Source organism: Lycium barbarum, chromosome 2 (assembly GCF_019175385.1).
Source record: "Lycium barbarum isolate Lr01 chromosome 2, ASM1917538v2, whole genome shotgun sequence".
In the NCBI taxonomy this organism is placed as follows: domain Eukaryota; kingdom Viridiplantae; phylum Streptophyta; class Magnoliopsida; order Solanales; family Solanaceae; genus Lycium; species Lycium barbarum.
In genome coordinates, this window is record NC_083338.1 from 150,552,009 (window position 1) to 150,577,021 (window position 25,013).

General features: G+C 37.0%; 1 pseudogene; it reads right to left on the reverse strand.

The window, feature by feature from the left end:
- Positions 1 to 1,614: 1,614 nt before the first annotated feature.
- Positions 1,615 to 23,592, reverse strand: LOC132629154 (zinc finger CCCH domain-containing protein 16-like; annotated as a pseudogene).
- Between the last annotated feature and the right edge of the window lie 1,421 nt (positions 23,593 to 25,013).

Here is a 25,013-nt window from a genome sequence, read left to right on the forward strand (position 1 = left end):
AGAAAACTTGCTGTTTGCTTTTGAGTTTTTTCCTTTTTATTTGTTTTTTCATTCTTCTTATTTGGAAACCATTGATGTATTTACTTTCTTTTGAATAATAGTTTTTAATTTGAAAATATATTTACTTGGATTGGCTCAATATGTGGCAACAAATTAAGTTACAAGTTGTTGCTAAAGGACTGTCAAGTATTTTTGTCTATTCGTTCATTTATAACAAGGCTTTTGGTGTGGGTGGCATTTTTGGGGTAGTTGCTTTGCAGTTTGTGCATGGTATATGACTCGACTACAACTCTCTGTCATTTCATCTACCCTCGCCCTTACAGAACAACAGTTTGAAAAGTAAGTTTATGTAATTTCTTAGTTTGATAGCTAAATTTATTTTTGCCGATACTAAAATTGAATTACGTTTGTTTCAGGCTTGACAAAATGAGTAAAAAGGCGACGGTCGATTGTGGATCTATCAAAGGGGTAAGACATTTAAATTTCTTGAATATCATGTAGTTTAAAAATTTACCAACTAATGAAACTGTATTTCCTATTAGGCGATGCTCGTCCGACCGGGTAGAAACACGGGCTCTAGGGATGTTCAAAAGTCCGAGGTATGTTTGTTGTTGTTGTTGTATTGTCTATGTTTGTTGTTGTTGTATTGTCTGAGCATTTTTAATTTTGAACTAACGAGCTCAAAATTAAATAATGGTTTAAATAGTAGTCTGTTTGAACAAAGAATAAAGAAGCTCCTAAAAATTACGCATCCTTAGGCTCATTATGGAGCTTCATATTTTATCCAAATTCTTAGTTGGCGATGTGTTCCTATCTTCTGAGGTTGTAATCTATTTGTGGATGCATGAAGTTGGCGAATCCTTCTTATTTTTAGTTGAAATTATTTCCCGGTCCCCAACTCTTGATAAAGAAGGGGGTTTACTATAGGTTAAAGTCTAATTTTGATAATCCTTTGAACACTAAATCATGGTGGAACCGTTTAAGAGTATTCATTCAACGGACCACAATTGATTTGGTCTTGTGTGTGGTTTGATTGATATGTTCTTTTAATGGCTTTCTAATCATACTACACCTGGAGTTATACAAGAAGACAGAAAAGGGGAGACCATGTACGTATTCCTAATTATGAAATACACTTCTAGTCAGGATTTTCTTAAAGAAGGGGAGTGGCAGGAAGGAAGCCATGTGCGTATTTCTAATTAAGGAAAGATGTACTTATTCAAGTATAAAGATTTTCCGAATTGTAAGTGTAAATGAATTATATCTTTGCTTCATGTAATTAAAGGTTCATTTACTTTTTACATCGTCAAATCATAACTTACTAGTAATATATTGCTGCAGTAGGTGCAACTCTTATATCTGAATTGATTAGTCATGATGGTTTACTTTAATGTCATCACAGTAGAACTTTAAATTACATCCTTCGTGCATAATGCATTGTGTCTGACAGTCATTGTGTTTCCTTCGTGCATCGTGCATTGTGTCTGACAGTCTTGTGTTAACTTCCTGCTTGTTCATTTAAGATGGATATATATAAATTTTTTACACACATTGAGTTCGGGATGAAATTCCAATTTCAGGTTAAGTTGGATCATTCAAGATCACTGAGCAAGCCTAAGCACTGGTTTGTTGCAGCAATTTTGAACAGAGCAAGAATTTACGTGCCTCCAGTATCCCCTAATGCCAGTTAGCCCAATTCCCCTAAGACTGAAGTATCCCCTAATAGCTGTCTGGCGGGGGTGCTTCTTCTGAAATCTAAAAAGCACGAACAGTAGAACACATTAATATGTTACAAAGATTGGTACTTAAATATTTTACGCTAGCACCGAATCAAATACAGGTAGACATGCTTGCAGATGCACCATATCAACTGCCAAAATTGGCTAAACACAATTGAATGCTATAAATGAATAACACTTTTGGGCTACGACGTTCCAGTATCATATTTTGTCCTATCGAGACATTTTCAAGGAAGGTTACTTCTACTTTTATATTCAGTGTTCGCTATAAGGCCTCTTTTTTCTTTTTTCTTTTTTCGGTTGATAAGGAATCTCTATAAGGTCTCTTGTTTCAAAATGCCCAAATAAGGAAAATATTTAGAGCTTTATCTCCCCAGTTTTCCATTTCTTCTTAGTCCAAATGTTGTTGTCACCACTGCAGTCTTCTGTTGATGCAGCAGTCCCTGCAGAACAAGGGTATCAGAAAGAACAACCAAAGGGACCTCATTAGAAAGTTACCATCTCAAACTTCAGTAGAAAATGAAAAGACCAATATATTGATGATTTAATTCTACCATCTAAATACTTCCTCTTTCCCAATTTATGTACACTCTTTCCTTTTTTAGTTAGTCTCGAAAAGAGTGACACTTTTCTATATTTAATACTAACAATTTGATTTTAAACTTCTCATTTTATCTTTAATTAGATGATTTATATCCACACGAATGCATATGACTTATTTTAGATTACAAGTTTTAAAAGTGCTCCTTTTATTTTTAAATTCTGTATTAGTCAAACACCTTTACATAAATTGAAACGGAGAGAATAATAATTATGGCAAGTGAAGTAACTACTGCTGGAACTTACGTCAAGTTGGAGTCCGGAACCAAAATGAACCCAAAAAAAATATTTTGAACCAAAATACCCTAACAAAAAAAACATTTATATGGACGCCGTACGCTGCTATATCAGATGGTTTGCCGGTCTGTTGCAGGGCAGGTCAGGGGGTTTGGAGGTCGCGATGTCCATTGATACACCTGGACATCGTAGAAGACCACATGCCCGAGCGTGTCTTACGACAGCTTGGGCATACACAGAGTATACCCCCTGACGTCCGTTATGAGCTTCGACACTACCAGCGGGGCGATCGGGCTGCCGTTGATGATGATTTTATGGCTTTCATGGATGTTCAGCTCCACCATTGGGAGAACAGGTTGGGCACTTTAGCAGTGGTCGATCATTTGACTCCCATTGAGGATTACATGCGCTGGTATCATCAGATCACACGCCGATTAATCGACAACCCCGCTTTCCGTCCCTCTAGGGATGTAGGTTACTCAGCACTCGCGGGGTAGTACGAGGCATTGGTAAGTTTATCGTATTTATATTTATTTAATTGCATTAATTGTTACGTTTTAAAAAATAACTTTTTTTTTACTGTTGAACATAAATGCAGCTGGTGGCCGTACAGTGTTTACGCATCTTGGGGTTAGAGCATATGCCTTACCCTGGGCTTGCGGGGCTTGCGTCGGGGATGGTACGGGTATCCGAGGATGGTATCCGGCAGGCAGGAGAGATTAGGCGCATGGAGGAGCCTATTCCAGAGGCTGAGTATCAGGCAGCACCAGGAGAAGGATCGGGTGCTCCCAGAGGAGGAGGCCGTGCCGGCAGAGGACGCCGTGCTGCCGGGGGAAACCATGCACGTAGAGGATACAGTGCTGCTGCTGGAGGACCTGGTGGTGGAGGACACCATCTGGTAGATGAGGCAGATGAGGCCGATCCCATTCCAGAGGGCGTTCCCGGTCTAGTCCATCCGCAGCCGCTCCAGGCCGGTGGCAACTCACCTACGTTTACGCCGACGCTCTTACTTGCTGAGATACTTGGGTCTTCATCACAGCCGATCCAGAATGCATACATGGAAGAGCGTGATAACATTGATTGGGCGGCCTTATGCGCTTCATTAGCTGATGAGCGGCCTGTGAGGAATTTAGATGGAGCCAGGATTCTTGACTTCGATGAGTTTTTTTATCCCGGTTAGTATTTAAAATACTTATTTGTTCATTATTATTTATTTTAAATATATATGTTACTCATTATTTAGTAATATTTTATATTTAGGATTCGGCGCCAGCGGGTCCACCAGAGCCACCCACTCAGGCGTTTTCTCATTGGTCTGCCGAGCCAACGATGTCTTCCCATGTGACTGTCGAGCCACAGATAAGCTTTTTATTAAAATTTATTTTATTCAATAGAAGGTCAATATTTAATATACATATTTGATTATTTAAAGTACTTATTTTAAATATGTATGTTACTTTTTTTTTTTTCATATTTTAGGATTCGGCGCTAGTGGGTCCACAGGAGCGACCCATGCAAGAGCATTCTCATCAGCTTGCCGAGGCAGAGGTGTCTTCTCATGAGACTACTGAGGCGCATGTAAGATTTTTACTTAAAATTAATTTTATTCAATATAAGGTAAATATTTATTTAATTTTTATAACTTTTACTTGGACTTCGAACAGCATCTCGTCCAGGAGACTACCTCATATTCACCACCAAACCCATCTCAGGAGCCTACTCAGGCGTTTTGACACACAGGTTTGATTATTCAACAAACGTTAATGGATTCAATATAAATAAGAAATGATACTAATTATTATATATTTTTTAGGTTCATCCTTCGGCGCCCGCGGTGGCAACTCCTGACGAAGAAGAGTCCGAGTTTCCAAACCCAGGTCATGATGAGGTTCTGCCCCTGCGAGCGGGACCAGATCCCAAGAAGAAGCACATTCTAGTCAAGGGCACACGGGCCAGGGGAAGAGGAGATGATCATGACTTGGAGCGCTCGGTTATTAAGAGAAAAAAGGGCGATGGAGACGATAGCGAGGGCGGTAGGGATGGTATGAGCCTTAGGCCTAGGGATAGTCTCCGGCATACTACATATGTGACCCATACTCGATAGTGTATATACATTAGTGTTGTACAGTTTATCGTAAATATTATATATTTTTTGCATATTTATAAATATTACCTTAGTCTTTATTATTATTTATAGTTTCACATCCTAAATTGATAATTAAAAAAAAAACGTGACACATTCTAAATAAAGTTAAGTATTAATTTAAAAATAAGACGAAACCCTAAAATATAAATAACGTAAAGCTAATGACTACAAGTCTTCAAACAAAAAAGGACTTCGAGCACTTTTCAACCACTAAAACGACAATCCACAGTTTTGCGTATTCTTGATGTATTGAGCCTATCTTATTAAGTGTACAAATATAAGTAGGGTTTTATATAAAATATTGAAGTTTCGGAGTCTCAAAGCATGATTAATATACGGCTAAACTACATAAAAAGGAGTGAAAATGTAATAAGAGGCTATTTTTGGAAAATGGTGGTGTCCTATAGCGCACTACGCTATAGGTGAGAGAAAAATACCTTTAGCGCAGTAAAATACTGTGCTAAAACACTTAACGGGGCCGATACGGTTAAGTGCTTTAGCGCAATAAAAGGTAGTTTTGTAACATTTTTTTTTGTTGGGATATTTTGGTTCAAATGTTTTTTTTTGGGTTACTTTGGTTCCGGACTCCGTCAAGTTGATAGTGGTAGTAACAGGAGCAGCAAAAAGCCCCTGAGAAGGAGTAGGAAGTTGGCCACCAGAGGGATTAGGAAAATCCGGCTAGGTTGTTGAGGTGGAAAATAATTTATTGCTTGGAGAGAGAGGATTCTATTATGACTGGGTCAGGATTTGGCTTTCGAAGCCAAAGGAACCTGCAAAGAAGTCAAACTGTATACTCAAGACCTGACAATACTCGAAGAAAACCATTTCGAATCACCTGATGCATTCCCAAATGCGAAAGCATTCGCCACCCCAGAAGTCTTAAAAACGTTCCCAAAGGGACTGGATTGGCCAAATGTATTAGTTGGTGGAGTAGATGCACTGTTAAAATTTTTTAAAAAATGAAGTCAGAAGTTGGTAATAGCCAAAACTCAAGCAAAATAGCCAAAACTCAAGCAAACAATTCCAATTTCGTGTGTTGGGTGGTCGGCAAGGAAAGAGACCAGTGGTGTTTTGAAGGAAAAGCTGCAACTGTCTATGTAATGAAAAATAAATGTCTTATAGGCTGTTTGGCCAAGCTTCTTCAGCGCCAAAAGTGTTTGTTTTTCTCTTCAAAAAACGTGCTTTTTTCAAGGTTTGAAGTGTTTGATCAAGCTTTTTAGGAGAAAAAAATGTTTGTGAGTAGAAGCATAAGCTGGAAAAAGTAGCTTTCTCTCCAAAAGACACTTAAAAACATTTTTTACAAGTTTGGCTAAATAATAATTTGCTGGTCACAAGTGCTTTCTCAAATTGATTAGCCAAACACAAACTGTTTCTCACTAAAAGCACTCTTTTGAAAATCACTTTTCACAATAAGCTAATTTTAGAAGCTTGGTCGAACAGGCAATTTTTAGCTTGTTAATGAAAATTAAATTCTATATGAAGATGTAGTTATGACAGATTTTATTAGCTTGTTACTAGGTGATTTGTGTAATAGGGATATACTATAATGTGCAGCACTTGGTGCCCGGTTTAGCTATCAATAAAATTTACTTATCAAAGAAGCCAAAAACTCTAGCGTAAAATGCACTAATGTCCATGTAAGTAATACTTATGCATCAGTTCTAACCGTGTATTCAGTAAGGCTCCCAACTGACTAAAACTCGAGGCTGAAGGAGGAAAACTGCTTTGAACACTCAACGAGCCACTTGGTGAGGCACCCGGAAAAGGACTTTGAGCACTAAATAGGGCACTTGGTGCGGTGCCAGGAAAAGGACTTTGAGCACCCAACAAGGCACTTGGTGTGGCACCAGGAAAAGGACTTTAAGCATTTGGAGTAGAAGTTGATAAAGATGCATGAGGATTTCACAATAGATTTTCAAATTCAGCTACTTTAGAATTAACCAAGGCCCCCTCTCTCTCAACCTGCATTAACACGAGGACAAAAAAAGTTTGTTAGAACTTGGAAGCAAGACCATAAGATGATTTTAGTGAATGATATATAATAGAGTTTATTGATAAGCAATGAGAAAGTCAGTTTGGGCACCAAGGGGGTTCCAGCAGTAACAAAAAGTCCACTTAAAATCTGTGCAAAGTAATTTATACAATATGTGAAACAACAAATAGGATCTTTCCCTCGATGGAAAAAGAAGTAAGACATGGGGTCTGTTTTTCAATTTTTCCATGTTTGGGTTGGTCAAAAGTTTTTGAAAAAAAGTTCCTTAAAATTGAGGAGAACGACTTCCATAGTAGACTTTTCAGGCCGACTTTTGACCTTGTGCGCCTCACTTGCGATGCAAAGGGTAGATCAAGGCAGGCCTATCGCGCTGGAACCCTTCCCCACGTTTTTTTGACCCACTTTTTGAGAGGAAACAACCTTAAAACTTCCCCAAAACATCTAAGGTAAGTTGTTGATCAATTCTTATCATTGCTCATGATTCTAACATCAAATTGACACTAGTACATTATCACACCCCATCTCTTGCACAAAGGTTATACTTGTATCATTAGAGTTTCAGAGGAAATTTGAAGGTTTGAATGTTTTGCGAAGCGGTTGACAAGCATACTTCGGGCAACTATAACCGCTTGATTAGTTGAGAATTTGGAAAAGTCTCCTTAATGAAAGTTATAGCCCTTTGAAATACCTTTCCATTGACATATTATGGAGCCCAAACGGACATGTGAGTAAAAAGTGATGGTCATTTTACTGAAGGATCACAGAGCAGTTCGAGTTCGCCAGAATCCTTGCGAGGCGAGGACGGCAGACAAGGCGAGAAAGTCAGACTCGCTTTGGCCCCACTTGTAACGACCCGTCTGGTCGTTATTTAATATTTCGCGAAATCATGCCCAATTTAAGTCTAAGGTTGTAGTTAATAAGCTTCATGATATGTTTAAAGAGTTAGGAGTGAGAAAAATCAATTTCGAAAGGGTTTGGCAAAATTTCGGGCCAGAAATTAAGGCGGACCGCTATACCGATCAGTGGACCGCCGTAGCAGTACAACTATAGCGGCCTGAGGACCGCCGCAACAGTCCACGCAGAGACAGTGGCCGAAAGTTTATACTTAGTCTATTTTTCTCTCCTTTTTCAACATAAGACTCTCAAGGGCTTCTCTTAGGGTTCCTCATAAAAGAAAAACCATGGCCCCCAAGAAAAGGAAAACCCTTCTAATCCCTTTTTCCACCACTCTCTATAGATAATATTCGCTCATGGATTCGGATGGAGGTCAAAAGACGAGCAAATCATAGAGAATCAAATATCTGTTCGCCAAAAAGGTAGGTTATGGTTTACTTTAGTTAGACTTTGATTAGCTAATCGTATATACGCTTAGAGTTGACAGGAGAATGCATGCTTAGGTCTTCGGACACGGAGTTTGGAGGGATGGACTTGTAATGTGATTAAAATAACGCATAAATAGGTCTATAATAATGTTGTTGTAGTTAATAAGAGGTGATATGGTCACTAGGGAGATACCTCGTGTTTACTTTTATGCAACTTAAGCAAGGGATGATTTCCGTTTGTGTGTCCTATTTTGTTGAACATTCATAATGGTGTTTTCTTGAAATTGAGAGGTGTTATTAAAAGGGTAATACTAAGTTGGGTTGATTTACGCTCATCAATGGCGGGAATTATGATTGAATTGTCATATCTTTTCGGGCATTGCATTGCATGGTTTATGCGGAGATACAGGTAACACACAAGCTGAGTACGAGCATTGTGTTATCCGGTCTTGTGGTCGTGGGATAGAGTAATTGAATTGCATAAATGTATACGAATTGAAATTCGTGATCGAGGTTCATTCCGGGCGGAGGTTTGTGCTCAGGTTCGAGGAGTATTCCGGAACGAGTGGTACATGGACACCATGGGTCCCCTGCAGATCATAGCTACTGAGCAAAGGCATCAGATAGCGTGTATGTACAGCGTGTTGGGTCTTGCATCACAATTGCATCGCATTGCATCTCATGATTTATTGTTATACACGTGTGTGTTGCTGTCGTTAACATTTTCCATTAACCCGTATGTGTTGTTGAGTGCCTGGTAAGGAGGCATAGTGGAAACGGTTTTATTCTAGAATCTTGAAGTTCATTGACTTATCTTCTTATCTTATTAAGTTTTTGTTGTATTGCGTGAACTAATCTTAGTCGACCTATGATGCTTACCAGTACGTGTGGTGTACTAATACTACTCTTGCTACGCCCTTTTTGCGGTGTAAATGTGTTGCAGGTTTTTAGCTGAAGTTTCGTCGCGTAGGCTATCAGATATTCCCCTTCAGCTTCGCCTATATCACTCTTGGGGGAAGTTGTGTCATTTATTTTGTTTGCTTGTAATTCAGGAGCTCTTGTACCTGTCTAGACTAGATCCGGGGGTTTGTTGCGAATTTAGTTATATTGAAACGGGTGTGTAATAAAAGTCTATTTTAAATTTTACTATTTTAATGATGATTGTCTCATGCTTTTTAAATGTAGGATTCTTTTGGGTAAGGGTTCGCCTACTAATTTTGTCATATGGTAGGTGCCCGCACGATCCATGGGTTGGGTTGTGACACCACTTTACTTAGTTGTGGCGCTCCTGGATGGTCTGGCGCGTCTAATTTCTCGCGAAGCAAGGCCTGGAGATGAGCCAGGACTTGTATAAGTACAACACTTAGTTTCTCTCATTCTTCAAGCTCTAGAACGACATTCACTTCTCCCTCGTCATCAAGAACACCAAGGTAAGCAATCCCAAGCCCTTCCCATTCAATTCTAACACATGTATTCATGTAAGCTAATAAGGACATCAATGTTCTTGACTTAGAGTTTTCAAGAAAAACCATTTAAATGAAATCAAGATTAAGGTTTTGGGATTCTTCTTCAAGTTTAGAATTTTACTACAAGTTTTGGAGCATATACATGTATGTGAGGCTAATAATCTACGTTAGGGAATGTTCATGATTCTCCCCATGCCTCATTATTCATTATTACCATTAAATTGACTCAGAATATAGTTATTCCCTAGTTTTCTTGAATAGCTGTAGAACTGCTATCGTTATTCATATGATCTCAGTCTTTATTAATTAACGAATAATTGAACATATGTGATTTGTCCTAAAGGGCACAGTCTTATGTATACGTATACTTGGCCGAGGCCATTGACTGATGCACTACTAGGACAAGGCCATAGCGTGCATTTATTTTTGGGTCGAGGCCCCACATATATAGATACAGATAAACAGATGATTCAAATACAGAACAGGGAGTACTCATGACTCTACTTCCTTTGGTATTTCAGTTTAACTTTCAAGGTTCAGTTTCATTACTTACAGTTCTTTCTTTCAGTTTGCTTTACATACCAGTACAATTCAATTGTGCCGATGTCCTTTTTCGTTGTTTGGGGGCCTCCATCTAGCGATGCAGGCAACGATCTACATGTTGACGATTCTGCTAACTAGGACTTTCTTGTATCAACTGTTGGTGAGCCCTAGTTCCTCCGGGCGTTATCCTGCTTTCATTCTTCCCAGCATTATAGACAATTATCTTTTCGGCATTCTTTAGAGGCTTCATAGACATAGCCTAGTCAGTCAGATATTGGCAGACTTTCATGTGATAGCCTTGTTGGCTATTTATTCATATGTTTCATAGTTAAACAGGAATTCCGCAACTATATATTTTAGTTAGGCCTTATTAGTAGATCAACACGTGTTAGTATTATTTCCTTATTCGTGTATATTTTGATATCACATGTTGATTTAGCCAGCCTATGAGTTCGCTCAGTCACATGCAGTTAGGCATCGAGTGTCGCGTTACGCCTATGCCATGGTTCAGGGCGTGACATTCATGATTGTTCTCCTCTCTAAGGGATGATTAAAGATTGTGATATAAAGCTTAGGTATTTGAACTCGAATTACCCTTAAGGGATGTTTAAACTTGATATTTGGAAAGCTTGACTATCTTATGTGAATGCTCTACAATGGATTGTGTTGAACTTGAAGTTATTAATTACAATGTTTATTTTCATGAAACACCCTATATGTTTACACGTTTTCATGCAAGTATATTATGTAACTATATTCATGAATCATGCAAGTCATGTTTTATGGAAAAAGCATGGGCTCAAATGCTACCTATTTTCATGTTCATGTTTTTGTGAGTTGCACAAATTACCGAGAAGGCTCAGATAAGCATGAAACTACGTTAGCTACCGTAGGACAAGGATTGCTCCGCCCATGTTTAGGAAGATTCCTTAATATTGATTGGATCCTTTCATATTATATTTATATCTTATACCCCTGGCAAGGTATGAGATGCTTTGCTGGTAGGGCCATGTATCGTACTCCATGTTGTCAGTTATATTTTTCTCCCCACTTAAATAATAAGGAAAGGGATGACCTTGAGTACAGGCATAAATTTTGGCTACAAAAGAGGAAGGATAAACTGCATAATTCAGATAAGTTCAGTTTTAAATGAGCAAGTAAGACTGCAAGTAAGCAAAGTAAATACCGACAAATACGGGTAAAAACATTAACATCTACCTCGGAGCGAACTCTACCTCAACATTCGAGGACGAATGTTTTTGAAGGGGGGGGAGAATGTTACACCCCGCACTTTCAGAGCATGAGCATGCCACGTACATCACCATAGTAATGGAGTATCGGAGACATCCCATGATGTTTTGGAAGGTACAAGCCATGGGAAGTATGTAACAATGAAGTAAAGGATGAATTACGATCTCGTAAGTCGTAATCGGAAAAGACTATTTTGAAACACAAGAACATGATCATTATCAAGTATAATAAATGATAAATATCATGTATGGAGAGTTTCAGAAGATTTCGAGATCAAGCAAATTGAAGAAAATAAGTTTGACGAAAATTTGAGAAATGTTGGGCAGATTTTTAGTCAACTTTGGAGGGGCATATCTCCTAGTATATTAGGAGTTTTAAGGCGTTTCAAAAGCCTAAAATGAATTTCATCGAGTCTAGTTTCTAATGCAACAAACCTCTCCTCTATAGGACATCGGAATAGAGAATTATGCACGTTACAAACTGAGCTGTCAACGCAGAAACATGACTGCTACAGTACTGCTATAGTGCAGCCGACCTTAGCTACTATAAAAGGGGTTAAAACCCCATTTTTCATCATCAAAAATCCTCCAAAAATTCCAGAAACTTCAGCCATCAAAAGGGCTCTTAAATCTCACATAGAAGTGAGGATCTTGATCAAAATTCAAGCTACGGAATACTAATCGAAGTCCGGACAACGTGTAGACGCGATTATAATTTCATTTTTGTGTTGGAGTAGCTTGGGAACAAGTAAATATTGAAGATTTTGTTACTTTAGTAAATAAAAGGTATGAATCATTGAATCTCTCTCTTTATCAACTTTGATTAAGGAATATTTGCAAGAATAGAGGTTATAGTTTGTTGTGTTGATGTTGTTGATTTATGGATTGAGTTTGAAGAGAATTTTGGATGAAAATACATATAATTATCTTGTAGAATGTTGAGGATATTTTTGTTGATGTTGTTGGTTGCTGAATTGAAATTTCGGGCTAGGCATATAAACAGGGGAGATGCTGCCCGAATTTCGACAGAATCTAAAAGGATTTTAATTAAGGGCTTAAGACGAGCGTATGATGATGATTCTAACAATAGTATGAATGATTTTATATGTAGATTACGAGGCTACAAATTATCTTAAGTGAATTGAGAGACAGGAAGTAAGTGGGAAGTCGAGAACTTGTCTTCCAGGTAAGTTAAGGCTAATCCCTTTCTTTCTAAAGGCATGATCCTTTCGTTATAAACCTTTGTGTCATACCCATAATATTATTGGTTTCACGAATGCTAGAAGTCCACGAATCTCGTGATCCTTATGATGTTATTGAGCTTCTAAATACATGATTCTTTTCCTACCAAACCATGCATGAATTCCATGAAAATCCTCATTTCCAAGAATGTTAGAAATTCATGACTCTTAAAGTTTTTATGATGCTAAAGATGAATAATTTTTTTTTATGATAACCATGATGATGATTATGAGGATTTATTTATCCAAGTTCCAAGGCATATGGATTTCATGTTATTATGAGATGATTTTATTCATAGAGATTTCCAAGTACATGAGCTTTATATTATTATGAGGTGATTGAGCTTACTTTGAAATTTCTTAATTTCCTTCATTGTTGGTAATCCCACCTTATGACCCTTGTTCCTTCAAGGTGAGATAAATGATGACGATTGATCCATAATATAATCGGAGGCTACCGACCTTACGTCACTCCGATGTAGTTGTGGCTTTTGATTAGGCTCTTATGCATGCTTTATATATATGTATGTATTTTCTCACACCGTTCCGTGCTATAGTCGGTCGGGCATGGCACGTAGATGTGCACACCACTGCAGTGGGCATATTATGATATTGCCCCGGACGCGGGCTAATGATGATAACACCAAGCCTTAATGGCCAGGCATGATACTATATATATGACACCGAGCCTTAATGGCCGGGAATGGTACTATGTATATGCATAGAAATGTTTTTTTTAAAAAAGGCTAAGAATCCATGACACCCGCCTTATGAGGCATTCCGACGTATAGGTTATCTCTCTTATTCCATGTTACCTTTCATATTTATATTATGTTGTTATTCTTGCTTTACATACTCAGTACATTATTCGTACTGACGTCCCTTCTTGTGGACGCTGCGTTTCATGCCACGCAGGTGTATACAGATGAGTAGAGGATATTGCTAGAAGATGTTTCAGCTAGATTGGCGAGCTCCATTCCCTTCCGGAGTGTTGCCGAGTCAGAGTATCAATGTTATGGTATATTGATTTATGTTAGAGACTTTGCAGACAGAGTCACGTATATAGCATGTCAGTCTTGCAAGTGGCTCTGCAAGCCGATGTATCATTATGCATTATGTTACAAATTTCATATGATTACTGATTTTACTTGATATGAGAAAGACGAAAAGATTGTTTTTGAAAAGCTTTCATTATGCATTTCATTTCGTGATTTAAGAGTCCAGTGAGATTATGAATATAACGAGGACCAGCGGGTTCGCTCGTCTCTAAGTAAAGGGTCGGGTGTCCATCATGCCCTATCAGGACTGGGGTGTGACAAATTGGTATATATATATATATATATATGTATTCATGTTCATGATCAGGTCTCAATTTGACTTCTTATCATGTTAATTCATGTGCCACGTTATTTCATTCAGTTACTTTACATACCAGTACATTCAATGTGCTGACGTCTCCTTTCTATTGCCCAGGGCCTGCATTTCACGATGCAGGTACGAATTTACAGGACGACGCATCTGCTCAGTAGGACTCTACACGTATCAGCTTGTTGGTGAGCCCCATCTCCTTCGGGGTTTAGTCATTATTCACTTTCATGTTAGTTATGCATTAAAGGTATGCTGGAGGCCTTGTCCCGACAAGTATGTTGTCAGTTTAGACTCATGTTAGAGGTTTCATAGACTAATCAGTTATGTTATGTCAGATGTTCAGAGTCGTATAGCCATCTCCGGCTCATTATTTATAACAATCCGTATTCATGCTTTGATCAAGTATTTTAATTACTATTATGACATCCCGTGTTTTATTTAAGGCTCATCATGTTTCATGTTATATTCTGCTCATGTATATCTGATGATGATTCAGCAAGCCATGTGGTTCGCTCAGTCACATGTAGAAAAGCACCGAGTGCCATGTTTCGCCCAGGCCATGGTTCAATGCGTGACAACCATGGTTTAGATCTCTCTCGTTACATTTAATGATCGTATTTTATTAACTAATAGCAAGGCAGCAATACAACTTGCAACAGATACAGTCTACTATGAAAGAACTAAGCACATTGAAATTGTTTGTCATATTTAAAGCCAATGCAAGACGTTATTTTTGGATGAATATGGGAAAAGGATCAGATTTTTGTTCCATTTTAAAAAGATTAGAAATATTTATAAATAAAAATAGAAGACAATAATATTTTAGATTACAAATATATAGTTATATGTAATATTTTGTCATAAATATGATATATTAAAGTATGAAATTGAATATTTGGTCAAAGACTATATATTTATTATTGGTAATCATATATATGTTATTTTTATAAAGATGTTTAAATATTATATTACCAAAAAAAGAAGATTGTTGTTATATAGGGGTAATTTTACAAAGAGTGTACTGTTATAAAATTGGATGTTACTGTTATAGGTAAAATGCTGTTATACAGAAGTAAAATATAACATAAAAAATTTGTTCCGAAAAAATTTAGCTGTTATAGAGAGGTGATGTTATACGCGGATGCCATTATAGAGAGGTCTAACTGTATTTGAAGAATCGTTGAAGAATTGTGATAAAAGTATTTACGTAATTTGTTTTATGTATAGGTACCATAAATAGTAAATAATTTAGCCCATTTATGCCATTGTCGTCATCAAAATGACTCATTTATACCAATTGTTCATTAACACTATTTTTACATTATCAAATATGATATAAGACCTCTTACTAGATTATGGTTACGAATGAATCGGGTGTATGATTTGGATTTTTGGGATTTAAAATCGGGCTGATTTAATATTAGAGGTCTACAAATTAGGAGAAAAGGCCATAAATAGTCTCTTATTTATGGGAGTAGGTCTAAAATGGCCCCTTAACTATACACTTACCGGTTTTAGTCCTTTAACTATCCAAAAACTTATCAAATTTGGTCTCTGTCTATTTTTTTATACAAACAACATACAAACTCATAAACCTTCGTGAGACTAATCATTAAACCATTCCTCGGACCTACATTTCTCTCTCCCTGCTTCTTTTTCCTCAAGTTCCTCTTGTTAAAAAAAAAAAAGCATTCTGGCACTGGTGTCGCTCTCGAGTCTCCAAAATTATAAAAGGCAAACTGTTACACCTTGGAAAAATCCCCGTGCATGTACAATGAATAGACCAACGAAGGGTATGAGTGTGCGATGTTATACTAAGTAGGGAATGATTCATGAATTTTTGGAAATGAGAAAGTTGTAGAATTTCAATTCAGCCAGTGGTCGTAAAGCAGAATACGGCCCGTAAAGTGATTTACGGACCGTATACTGCCATCGTCCTCCAGCCTTCCAAAATTTCAACTTTCTGTCCAACGTTGAAATGGCTAAATACGACTTGGTATACGGCCCGTAAACTGGTTTACGGACCGTAAACCTCAATCGTAAACTGCCATGATCCTCAGCCAACCTTTCTGTTTTAATATGCTTAAATACGACCACACTATACGGCCCGTAAACTGTGGTTTACGACCACTGTTCACCCCGACTGTTGATCATTAAAAATCAGCTTTGAGTTAATAAAAGGGACCTAAGCCTCATTTTATTTCATTTCTCATCCATACAACTCAAGAACACTCTAGAATATTCTCCAAACACTTCATCCATAAGAATTCAAGAGAATCAAAGGAAGACTAGGATCATCAACACCAAATCTATGAAACAAAGTGTATGAAACCTAATTGGAAGTCATCCCCTCCAAGAAACTCCAAAAGAGACGAAGAAGGGTTTTAGTGATAGAGGAGTATTCTCATTCAAGGCTTGTTCAACCATCATCTAAGGTATGTTTCATGACTATATCATGTGATTCAAGGTATTGGAAGGCTTAGATACTTGAAATGTAGAAGAACATAGAAAATGGGCCATTATTGAGTAAAAAGTGTCATAGATGGATGATAGCTAGGTTGGATCATGAATGTTGGCATGCTATGATTATGAATACGTTGTGAATGATGTTTAGGTCATGAAATAAGTATTATATACAAGGAAATGCGGTAACGAGCTCTAACCATAAATGTGAAGGAAAATGGTGGATTTTGCTTAAGATATATAAATGATGATTGTTGCTTGCAATATTATGAGTGTTATTGTAAATGTTTGGGAGTTGAAATAGAACGGGGAAAAAGGTAGTAGAAACAAAGGAAATGCCGCCTAATTTTCCCTAGAAACAACGACGCGTTTTCATAATTGATTAACTAACATTAGTTCAAATTCTCTCGTGAAGGTAACGACGTGATATCAAAGGAGAACAAGTGAACGATAGTTTAGCTAAACGACACAGGTATGTGAGGCTAGTCCTTCTCTTTCTAATGGCATGAATCCTATAGCATAAGTTCCTTTCCTCTCCACGAGTCCCTATGTTCCGGAAAGCTAAAAACCTATATTCCTACATGTCTATATAAGATAAGAGATATGATAATGATGTCATTTATTGCTTACACTCACCTTATGTATTAACTCCTTCAAGGTGAGGCAGAATGTCAATAATTGCTCCATAATGAAATCGGGGGATCACGACCTTACGTCACCCTGATAGAGTATAGATGATCTTGAGCCTTACGCATGTGTTGTGTTAAGATAAGCATATTATGATAAGTATATGATTATAAGTATTTTATGATGAGCATGTCATGATTGCATCACACCGCGCCTAGTTGGTCGGGCAGTCACCGCTAAGGCGGGAAGCTATACGGATACACCGTGACCTTTTTGGCATGGGCAGACACCACTAGTGGGAGACATGAGATGGTACCCCGGACGCGGGAGGCTTGGAAGCGAGCTAATATTATTGATTATCACACCGTTCCGATATGGACGGGCAGCTTGCATGTCATGCATATATGATGTGATGATGAGTATGAGTAAGACAACATGCATTACTTCTCGTCTGATTGTCATTCAGATTCAGATGTTCATATTGATGTTCTCATTATATTATTGTTGTCCTTCTTCATTGTTTATGCCTCTCATACTCAGTACAATATTCGTACTGACGTCCTTTTTCTTTGGATGTTGTGTTCATGCCCACAGGTAGACAGGGAGGCGAGCTCGATCCAGACTCTTAGTAGCCATCAGCTGATTGAGAGCACTCCATTGTTCGGAGGTGCTTATGATTCCCCTTTTGGTATATATGTATATTTTGGGCACGACGGAGTCTTGTTCCGTCTATACGTTTAGTATGTCAGTAGAGGCTCGTAGATACGCAGTGTGGGTTAGATGATCTCACAAGATGTTATTGTATGTATATGTTATTTCGACGGCCGAAAGGCAAATGTATATAAAGTATTTACATTTCTATATAAAATATGATTTTTCTACAATTCGTGTATAAAACTGGCAAAAGAGCATTAATCGAGTAAGGTGAGCCTTAGAGCGAGTGGTGCTCGACGGCTAGCCCCGGGTACCCGTCGCGGCCCCTAGCTGGGTCGTGACACAAACTTAGGATCAAAATTTATGTAACCATTCTTCTCAAACACTACTAAAAAACTGGTAAAAATCGACGGAAAAAAACCGATGGAAAGACCAACAGATTCCGTCGGTTTTTTCAATAATTTTTTTAAATCTTTTTTTTTTAGAAAACCGATGGACTGCGTCGATTATTTTTTGCACAAAAATGCGCGAAAAAATATAATTATTTGTTATGTTATTTTCTAAAACAAACCGATGGAGTCCGTCGGTTTTTTATTTTTATTTTTTATTTTTTTATAAAAAAAACCGATGGAGACGGAGTCTGTTGATTTTTAGAGCGAAAAAACAATATAAGTTAAATCAATGTAAGTATATGAACAAAAAATATCAGTGGTCTAGTGGTAAAGCCCTTTAATGCCAAGGAACATACCTGGGTTTGATTCCAAGTTCCTACATTTCATTCTTTAATTTTCAAAAACGTCAGTTTTTTTTAATTTTTTTTTAACAAAACTGACGGACTGGGTCGGTTTTAACCGATGCAGTCCGTCAGTTACGAAACGTGAGAGAGAACTTGAGGAAAAAAGTTGAGGTTAAAGAATGAACTTGAGGAAAAAGAAGCAGGGAGAGAGAAATAGAGGTGTGAGGAATGGTTTAACGATTAATCTCACGAAAGTTTATGAATTTGTACGTTGTTTGTATAAAAAAATGGATGGAGACCAAATTTGATAAATTTTTGAATAGTTAAAGGACTAAAACCGGTAAGTATATAGTTAAGGGACCATTCGTTTGGAATGAGCTATAAACTGATCTGAGATAAAAGGTCATAGAGTCTCATCGTATGCTCGTTCTCCTCTCTCTAGGTTTGCTTGATTTCTTTCAAAGAAGACAGATCGTGCGTTATGGCTTTTCGTTTCGGAGGGTGGGTTTTGTTTTAGCCTAATTTTGTCGATAATATATTCAAGGGTAGGAATTTTCGTCTCATGTCTTTTTTTCCTTTTCATTCTGTTTTGAGTAGAAGAAGACTATTTGATCGGGCATTGCTTGGAGCTCCAGGAACACAAATCAGGTTTATAAGCGTCTGCATGCTTGATTTCCCTTTTTTCTTTTCTTCTTTTTGATTTTGATTTTGATTTGTTCCACCTCCAAAGTCCCGGTTCATCGTGGTCAATACTTGTTTAATTCTCGCTTCAAATTTTCTATTTTTACTGCAATTCAACCTCACTCATGATTATTTTGGTCCGGAGTGCAGTTATACTTTTTTTTGCTGGGGCTGGATCGACTCTTGCTTTTGCTCATTACGTGTATGTATGCTGTACCTCACTTTTTACATATCTTTTTTGTTTTCTGCTTGCTAATCAGTCAAACATTACACCCCTATAATCCTACATATTTATATGGGTAAAAAAGGGATAAAACCCATAATCTACGCAAGAATTGCAGAAATAAAGAAAGCACTGAAATGAGGAGAAACGCCGTATTATGAATACTATTTTTGGGTTACTGACTTTCACTCCACCTTACCATTGAAAATTAAAGTTTTTGATTAAAAGGGACACAAATCAAAATTGTGAAACATGAGTAAAACTATGTACTAGTAATATGATAACATTAACAGTTACAGTAATAAAATATCAGTGATTTGACTGTCGTTAACTGCTTATTTTTATTATTTGAGAGTTACTTCCGAGCAGTGTTTTAAAAGGCGTTGTTTTCGGGGGCTAGCCCCGGAGCGGTATACCAAAAACGCACCGAGGCGTACAGGTGGGGCGTAAGCTCCAACCTTCCGGGTGTTCGCCTAAGCGTAAGCCCCAACATTTTGGGCGTAAGCCCCGAGAACTTTTTCAAATTTGAGCCCAAATTGCTTAGTACATTTTTTATTTTTTTTTAAAAAGAGCTAAATATCCAAAAGTTAACTCATAGTAAATTCTCAAACCAAAAATCTCAATATGTCAAAAGTTTTTTCTAATTGTTTATCTTAATTTCATAGTCTTTTCTCTTTGCTGTTTACGGAGTGACAAATACACTTTAGACCTTTGTATGCAAAGCACAAATTACAAAACAAAGAGCTTTGTCCTCCAATTCTTACTATGCTTGAATTTTCCTTCTTTATGCTTTATTTTCTTCAAGATCTTTTTAGCATTCTTCAATTTATCTTTTTCAAGATTGTTTTTAGTTTTAGAATTTCTTTTGGTATCACTCTAATTTAGCTAATGTTTTGAGGACTATTCTAGCTATTTGTATTATAATGAGCATTAATTTGTTATCTAGTTTAGGTCTTAAAACAAAAACTTTATGTTTTTGTCATTTTTATCTTTGAATTATTAGGATAGAGTGTCATTTTTACAACTCTAATTATGTATCATCATAGTCATGTTGTCAGAGTAATACATCTTTATGTCATTCACTTTTTAAAAAAAAATTCAATGGTTCGTGCACATGTTAGCATGTTAATATTAGGTATATGCACTTTTTTTTTTTACTAATTCTATTATTTTTTAAAAAAATTATGTATTTTTCTTACTTATATTTTATTTTATAATTTATAAAATATTTAAAATTAAATACCAATGGGGCTAACGCCTCGTGTCTCGGGGCTTGCGCTTGGGATAGACATATGTAAAATGCCTCGCCTTATGCCCACGTCTTTTAAAACACTGGTTCCAAGCTGATTTTCTATCATATTTGTAATAATAACAGAATTTCTGATAGACTTATGCTATTCTAATTAGATTATAGGATTGTGAGATTATATTTTCCCTTTTCCCCTTAAACTAATCTTTTCATTGCAAATAATTGTTAGGAATCTGTTTAATTGACTCAGATATAATTAACACTTGGACTTTATACAGTAAATAAATTTTCGATCATTATGTTTAGTTTTAGATACTGATTTCTACAATCATGTAATATCAGAGATATTTTGGTATTTGAAAATTGAAGTGACATAATTTTGTTGTTCAGCTGAGTTTTCAAAATAACAGAAAAAGCACTACAAGAAAAAATATATTTCGCAACATTTTTTTTTATTGCCATAGATTGATTATTGTTGCAAAAAGTAGTTTTAGCAACAAAAAAAAAATATTTTGTTGCATAAACTTTTCCCAACGGCTTTTATTGCAACAACGTGCAACAACTTTTTTTTTGTTGTAGAAAGTACTTTTTGCAATGATAACTAATACTATGACAACAAAATTAAATTCTTTGGCAACAAAAAAATTATTTTCCAACAATAAAACTAAGTTGTTGCCAAATATAAAAAATTTTGTTGCGATTTCTATACTTTCTTGTAGTGACGTAACAAAACTTCTTTTTAAATGAAATAAAGAACTAGTTCTTCACAATAATTTCTTTAAAGTAAACCAAACTGATAAAAAAAACTAAATAGATTTTTTCTCCGGTGAAATAATAAGAAGTTGCCTGCATACCGTTTTAAAACGTTTTCTGAATGTTTTGAGGTACATAGTCTTAACTGGAAGTCCGGAACCAACCAATGGAATCTAAATTTGTAAAGGAGAGGTGTGGGTTGATAGGTTATCCATTTTTTACCCATCCTACTCGTGTGTATAATCTTCCATGAGCAGCTAACCTAATAATGAATAACCATTTAGGAGAGCCGAGGTTATTGCATATAAGTCTTCTTCACTGCACTTTGGTTTATACTCCCAACAGTTTTTGATACATAGCCTTGATAGAGAAGTATCTCATGTGCTCCAGATCCTGCTCAGTATAGCCAACCTCCAGCAGAAACTTCTTAGCTTTAATTTTTTTTTGAACAATCCATGAAGCTTGCTTACGAGTAGCTTCCTAAATTGGCTTGTCCTTACCATAACATTCATGAATCCATTGTACCCATAGTTTTATCTCTTTTCCTACAGATATTCCACAGCAACTTGCACACGGCCACCCTATTTAGGCCTGTGCACGAATCGTTTCGGGTTTGACCATCATTGAGTTAAAATTTCGAATTTTGACTTTCTAAAATTCTCAACCAAACCTGATCCATTCTAAGTCCAATTCGATTTGTTTTTTATTATTTCGGTTCAGTTACACAAATCGATTTGTTCGTTTTATTCGAAATTTGAACAAGCAACTATTTTCATTTCAGTTTTAGAGCAAACATAATCAAAAGTAATGAGATTCTAAATTTGCAGTCTTATAACCAAGACATTAACCAAGATAAACTTGCCAGCAAAATGGCATATAAATAGGAAAACAAGAATTTGACAACTTGTGCAAGCATACAAATCCGCATATTAACATATAAATAGCAAAACAAAAGTACGATTTTGCCTTGAAAAACACTTGAGAAGAAAAGACGATGTATTTGGATTTAGGAGCCTGTGAGAGAGTGAGTTTGAGAAGAGATGACCGTACTAAAAGAGAGTGAGTGTATTTCTGTATTAGAATGTTACTACAAAATATTGGGATTTGGGCCTGTGGTATAAAATATGAATATTAATATTAAATGTATTAGAGTACTATTAGTCATTAGTGATATATACCCAATTCGGTTTGTTCGGTCGGTTCGATTTATAAGTAGTACCCAATCGTATTTGAACCGAGAAACCATAATATCTGACAATTGAATTTGTAAATCGAAATCGAATTGTACTATCTGAATTGCTTCGAATCGATTCGGAAATTCGGGTTGAACCGATTTGTGCATAGGCCTAACCCTATTCCAGAGGCTGATATTTATCAAGTTAAGGCCATGTGCTGAAGCTGGAATGCACAATCTATTCCAAGCTAGAAGAACATTTTTGGATATTTCTAGACCACCGATCCACAGGAATATTTTGCAAGTTCTCTCTATCAACAATGTGATCTTCTTAAGGAGGACAAATATCTGAGCTAGACCAAAACATTTTTATAGAAAAGAGAACACACCTCTTCAATAATTGGGCTGGCACTGGCCTATGGACAGTCGTTTGGTACTTTGGGCCTGGGGAGCCCCTAGTGCCTAATAGGAAGCTCACCTTTAGACAACACCCAATGCTTCAATAATCTGATGTTGAATACTCATGGCCACCCCTCGAAAATAAATTGAACTCTTTTGCATGTTAGCCACTAACCAGAAGAGGCAAATTTTTTTGAAAACATGCAAATAAAGCTTGCACAGAAGCAAAATCCCCTCTACAGAATAACAATAAGTCATCAGCAAATCCTAATTGGATCACTTGGAGCTTTGCGCACTTAGGGTGATACTTAAAGCTTTTATTTTGTTTCATCCCACTTAGCAATCTAGTCAGATAATCCATAGCTAGTAAAAAAGAAATAGTAACATCGTCACCCTATCTCAAGCCTTTTTTTATTATCGAAGGGCTTTGTTGGGCTACCATTGGTAAGAATTGAATAACTCGGTGTGAGATGCGGGTCATAACCCATTGGATGAACTTAGCTGGAAATTTAGCTCACTCATTATCTGTTCAGGAAATGCCCATTCAACTGAGTCATAATCTTTTGCATGTCAATCTTCAACACACACCTAGAAGAGATGCATTTCCTATTATATCCTTTCACCGACTCATGGCTTAGGACAATATTGTCTGTGATCACTCTCCCAGCACAGGCTCCTTGACAGTTATCCACTAAATGATCCATCACACTCTGTAATTTATTGGTCATGCTCTTAGAAACAATTTTATACAATATTGTGCAGCATGAGATAGGCCTATATTCTTGCACTGTTGGAGGGTGTTCCCCTTTTGGAATAATAGTGATAGAGTTGCAGTTGGGAAGCCTGCATTCTATCAGTTTCAGAGAAATGCATGACAACAGTGGTAACATCATCACCAATAGAGATAGTGCATTGAATCCATCACAGCCGAGGGCTTTGTTGTCATCAATCTCTTACAAGGCATTAAAGACTTCCCCTCTCGACACTAGAGCACTTAGCAATTAGCGTATCTATTGTTCCGCCTCAATTATTAGTTTAATTAGATGACCGTACCTTTGTTTATGGTTTCCATAAGGGGTTCAAAAGTCTTTAGGAAAATAGGGACAACATAATTATATTTGTGTGGGATTTCCATAGTGCAGGGGTCCAAGTGTTTGATTATTTTGATTTATTTTGCTGGTCAACTAGTAATTCTTCATTGGCTTACTATCGGTGGTATCTTGTGGGTTCTTTTTTGTTTTTTCTCACTTCTACCACATAAACTTTCCATTATTAAATGTGATATAATAGGGCATATGGGTTCCGGGTCCAAATTAATAGTGCTGAATTAAGCTTGAGCTGAGCTGCCTGTGCTGATATCGGCATTGCTTGACTAACCTTAACCAGCATCTTCATGTCAAAGTATTTTTCAAAAAATTTGCAATCTTTCTTTTCCAGTCAAGGTCTCACCCATCCTCTAGATCTACCTCTGTTCTTAACATTTTGAAGTTGTCTTTTATCACCTCTCATAGCTTATAGTCTTCGTATAGCATTCTCGTGCTTCTCTTTTTCCTTGTTATCTCGTACTTCTTTTCCACTTGCCATGGCCTTGATTGAGCTTGCCTATATTTTGGCTTGGCTCGACACTTTTACAGTCCCTAACCAACAACAACATGCCCAGTGTATCCCCACATGTGGGGGTCTGGGGAGGGTCGAGTATACGCAGACCTTACCCCCACCTCGTGGAGATAGAGAGACTGTTTCCGGAAGACTCTCGGCTCGAGTAACACATAACAAGGCAGTATGGAAAAGACAATAAAGAAGTAAAAAGGCATAGGAAATTATAGAAATAGCGTAACATAGCATTCCGAGCAAAATAATGCGATAAATGAAGCAGAAGAAACAACAGGTAGTAACAGAGATCTAAAGACAAGAAACTACGAGAATAATGTTAATACTATCTACCTACCAAGCCTATCCCTCAAGGGTGCGAGACAGTGCTCAACTACCGTCTATCCTTCTACCCTAATCTTCGACCTCCATATCCTTCCATCTAAGGTCATGTTCTCGGTAAGCTGAAGTTGCGCAAACATATTAAGGATTTTTTTCATCTTCTTTTGTATTGGAAAAAGGACTCATTGCACCCTGCATAAAGTGAATGTTATTGAGT